Consider the following 4,782-nt stretch of genomic DNA (forward strand, 5'->3'; position numbering starts at 1 on the left):
CCTCAACGTTTTAATCAACTTGCCCCCAACCACTTCTAATCCTACACAAATCACAGCTGCGTTTCTCAGGCAGAAACGCTACCCGCGGACAACCGGCGACAGCCCCTGCTTCCCCCAGAAGGGTCCCGAACCCCGCCACGCCGGCCCGCCCCGCCCCGCCCCCACCCGCGCGCCGCGCCGCTGACGTCACCGGCGCTCACGAGGCCGAGCCGCCGCCCGAGAAGTCACGCGCAGGCGCCCCGCCCCCACCACGCCACCGCCCGGGGTGATGCGCCCTCTGCAGAGATTCCTCCGCCGCCGCCGCCGCCTGGAATTTTCCAGACGCTCAGCCGGCCCTTCTTTCGGACTTGCGCGGGGCGGGGTGACCTGAGGCGACCCCAGCGTTTCGGGTCGGCGCCCCTCGGGAGTGCGTCCCCAGGCCGCGTCCCGCCCCCTGCCCCCCCCGCCCCGTTTCATGGAGTGCTGTTTCCTCCCCCGCATCCCCCAAGGAGGCAAAGGGGGCTTCTCCCCCACGGAAATCGCATCCGAAATGTGACCTTGAAATCTTTTCACCGTGTCACGAAGCGCATCCAGGTGGCGGACCCCGGGGAGGCAGAGGAGGGGAGACGGGGACCCGCCCGAGGCTCCTCGGGAAGGGTGGGGGAGGGACTTTTTTCCCCCAGTGGCGGTGGAGGAATCGTCCCGTTGAGCAGTGTCCCGAGTGACGCGGCACTAGGCTATAAAAGCAAAAGTTGTGGCCTGTCCGTCAGGAGTTAGCGACAGGGAGGGTCGCGGGTTTGGGCTTAGTGGGGAGGGTGGAGGTGGTTAGTTCAGGGCCTCGGGGGGGAAATGCAGGGGAAGGAAGGGTCAGAGGAGACTGGAGGGGGTTGGGGTCCAAGACCAAGCAAAGTTAAAGAGGAGGCTGGAAAGTGGGGGTGCTATGGTGGGGAGAGTTATGTCCATAGTTTACGCAGTGACCCAGGGAGGCTAGCCCTTGTGGCCCGGCTCTCGCTTCTTTCTGGGGAAGGGGAACTTGACGTCTAGGAGGGCACCACCATGTGTAGCTCCAGTGGGCCCCAAGTTCTCCGGTTTGTGGGGGAGGAGGAAGGCAAATAGAAGGAAGAGGAGACAGGATTTCGTCCCCCTTGCTGTAGAGGAAGCGGAACTGGGCGGTTGATACTTGGGAGAATGATCAGGAAGGCAGGCCGTGGGGTGTAGCTGCAGGTGGGCCGGGAGGGCAGACCTTGAACTTGGCGGCACTGCCAGCAGCCCCCTTTTCTTTCCAGAGGGTTGCGACCCCGCCTGGGAATGAGGCCTGGTCTTGTGGAAACTGAACTAGCTTCGCGGGGCTGACCACTCTGGCCCGGGGTGGTATGTAGTACTGGTTTGGCCTGGGAGAGGGTCCAGGCCAGACCCCTTGTTGGTGTGGGTGGTGTCAGGAGTGATTGAGGAGGTAAGGTGCCATCTAAGCGGTTATTGGTGTGGCGCCTCACGTCCGACAGGCTGGGGTGCGAGGCAGGATGTTTCTGTGTGTCCGCAGACGAAATTGACCCACACTTTATTTTCCAGGTGGCAGTGTTCCTCTTTGGACTTTTCCTCTAGGTTCGGTGCTAACTTCTGTGAACTCATTCTGGCCCTTCTCTTCTTAACTTTCTCGAGGTTATCCATTCGTTTAAAATATGGCTTCTGGTAACGTGGTAAGCTTGGGAAAGTTGCCAAAGGCCCTGAGAAGTTAAATTTGGCTGTGTTGGTAACGTGAAGGGGAAAAAGTCCCTCCTTGCTGAGACTCGGGGGTGGGTTGGGGTGGGTGTTGCCTGCCTGAGGAGATGGGGGGATCAGATGTGTACCTTGGAGGGGCCTGCGGCAACGGCACCAACTTAAGGTTCCAGAATGCCTCATGGACCATGGTTTGTTGCTGTAGTGTTCATCGTGGTGATCAGATGGCACCCAGGAGAAATGGAGCCCCCTGGCCAGTGTGAGTCCTAGCAGTGCAGGAGGGGAGACCCTGAAGGAGAGAGCCCGCCTAAATTGATGTCTGCAGATTGAATTTCCAGAGGCTTAGGAGGAAGTTTTCTCCAGTGTCCCGTTTCCTGGCCTTGCTCAGGAAGCCCTGTATTCAGGAGGCCACTTAAGGTTTTCAGATGAGCTTATGGAGGGGCTGTCATTAAAAGTGCAAAGCAGATCCATCGGGCCATCACCAGAAATGATTTGATTGACCCAGGAGCACCAACTTCAGGCCTCTGAATGCCAGCAGGCACCTCTCCTCTTCTGCGGTGGAGGTTTCAGATGCTGCATCTTCTAGATCGTGCCTCCAGTCATAACTGGTTCTGGGCTACGAACTTTGCTTCGAGAGAAGATTCTTAAGCTGTAGGACGTTCTGAGGTGCCACAACGCAGAGGGATACCTTGTAGATGAATCTTGCAGATGGGAGCCCAGTGACCCTCTCTGACCCGTCCACCTGCCTGTGCCTTGGTTGGAGGAATTAGTGTGATGGTTAAGCAGTATTTTGGGAAAGTGTTCACATTGGAAATGCCTTAGGCAATACTTGAATGCAGCATGCTGGCAAATTTGGGGAGGGGGGTTATTGACGCTCCAGTCTTGGGGATGTAAGTTGGTTGTGGTCAAATTCTGTTAAAAATGGGCGTTGCCATTGCATTGCAGGCAACTAAGCAAAGGGAATAGGTGGGGTATATCAGTGATCTTTTGAGCCCTCTGGGTTTTTTTGTGTAAAGTTTCAGTTACCAAATGGGAGGACCCTGAGGGGTGGGGTGGAGCACAGCTCGATGTTGGTACTGGGAGGGGTAGAGGGTGAGGACAGGGAGAGGGTTGGGTGAGGGAGGTGTGTGCTGCAGAGGGGTGAGGTGGTGGGGAGTGTGGGTTGAAGGGAATTTGGACGAAAAGGTCAAGTAGAGCGCTGGGGAAACTGAACAACGGGGCAAAGAAAATGGGTAATACTAGGAAAAATAGACTTTTCGGAAGCACAAACATTGCTTAGAAACTTAAGTCCTTTTAGAAATCTAAATGCAGGAAAAGCAAAATTGTTTTGCTCTGCAAGGTGGGGAAGAGCACAAACATTGCTTAGAAACTTAAAAGTCCTTTAGAAATGTAAATGCAGGAAAAGCAAAATTGTTTTGCTCTGCTCGCAGGGTGGGAAAGACTGAAATCCTGTAATTGAATGGGAATGCCAGTCCCACGAAGGGGGGGTAAGACATTCCCATCAGCTGATGAGCGCCGCCTTCGCTGCCTCACTAGCTGCTACAGTGGTTTATGTGAAGGTGAGCAGTCCGTATTGGAGCTAGAAATCTTAGGAAAGACTGGAAGTGGCTGCTGAAATGCACTTAAATTTTAAATAAGGTGGTGTGCTTTGAAGGTATACTCTAAATGGGTTTATAATACTTCTGTTCACTAAGATTTTGTGATTGAAAATTGAACAAAGGGAAAATGCAATGACTTTCAAAGGAACTTTTTTATAAACAAATCTCCTTTTTGTGGTTTATTAACAGCAGTAAAAATGGTTGCTATTAACCTCAGTTCTTGTAACAAAGAAAACGGTTTTGTGGTCCCTGTAACTGTGTATTTGGGAGCAAACAACCATGTACCCTTGAGAAGGTTGGAGTTAATCGGCTGTATCTTTAATTTGAATGTGCTTTTTTAAGTTGACCAGTACTTGGGAAACTATCAAGTCAAAATCAGAAATAAAAATGGGGCGGGGAGGGACCTGTGCTTGAGGTGGTCTGTTTTTAAAAAATGTAGAGAAAGAGCTGAAAAAATGGTTCATAATTGTTTTCTGAGCTGCACCTATTGATTTGGTGAGGTAATAACCTGTGGCTTTTGATCTGTGCCTCTTCCCCTTGAATTTCACTTAAAATTTAAACTGCCCTATACTTCTGCCCCTGGGATTGCTGGGTTCGTTCTTAATGTTTAAGAATCTGTTAGTCCAGTTTTTAATTGGTGACTTGGGTACAATGAAATTGCTGTCCAGGAATTGAAGGAGCATTAGTCATGCGTGTATGGGGAAATACTTTTGGGTGTGTGGGTTCGAGTATCCTGTGTTAACTCTGTTGTAAGAACTAGTTCTGTTGCATCATGTATGTGATCACTAATCGGTTTTCTTCCCCCCCTTCACAGCACGAATAAAGGTTGGAATTCTAAACTCATAAATGTTGTATGGCTATGTTACGTGTTTTGACCTTTATTTTGAATGTAAACCAAGGTACCTGTCGTGAAATGGACTGTGTTCTGACTGTAGATTTAGACGGGGATTTGCTCTTGAGCATTAAGTACTGAGATCATTAAGTGGAGTGTGGTAACCTCAAACAGAACGGGGTGTCCCGAGTGTTCCACAGCCTGGTGGGTGGCTGTGGGCGCTCTGCTCACCTTGGGGAGTGGCGAATGGTGGTGGAAAATGCGATGCTGAACCTTAGAGCTGGTGGAGGTCAGTTTCTGGGTCCGGGGCCTACTTTGTAATATCTTGGAACTTGAACTGGTGAGATTTACAAATGGCCTTGTCAGAAAGGGGGCCGGTCATTTCTTTTGTTGAGGGGAAACAGTCTAAATAGAACGTGTCATGTTTTCCGTGTTTGTGGTTTGGGGGAGGCTGGAATGGATCTGGGGTGTGGGTCTAAGCCCATCTTTCTCTAGTCCTAAAGAGTTTGGTTTGCCTTTGTGGGGTGACATAAGATTGGGCTCGGGTGTGTACCTTTGTGTGAAGAAGGCCAGGGGTACACACGGGGCATGAGTAGAGGCTGTTGGCGTCTTAAGTTGGCCTCGGGGACTGCCTTGTGTGTACCCTGGCTTGGGAGC

The 4,782-nt window shown here is 51.8% G+C and overlaps 1 long non-coding RNA gene across 1 annotated transcript; it reads left to right on the forward strand.

Moving 5' to 3' along the window:
- The first annotated feature begins 736 nt into the window (after positions 1 to 736).
- On the forward strand, positions 737 to 4,136 carry LOC116598462. The gene is made up of 2 exons (XR_004289072.1): positions 737 to 1,350; positions 1,549 to 4,136. It is a non-coding gene; the product is annotated as an uncharacterized LOC116598462 (long non-coding RNA).
- Positions 4,137 to 4,782: the final 646 nt, after the last annotated feature.

This window comes from Mustela erminea, chromosome 9 (genome assembly GCF_009829155.1).
Source record: "Mustela erminea isolate mMusErm1 chromosome 9, mMusErm1.Pri, whole genome shotgun sequence".
Taxonomy (NCBI): Eukaryota; Metazoa; Chordata; class Mammalia; order Carnivora; family Mustelidae; genus Mustela; species Mustela erminea.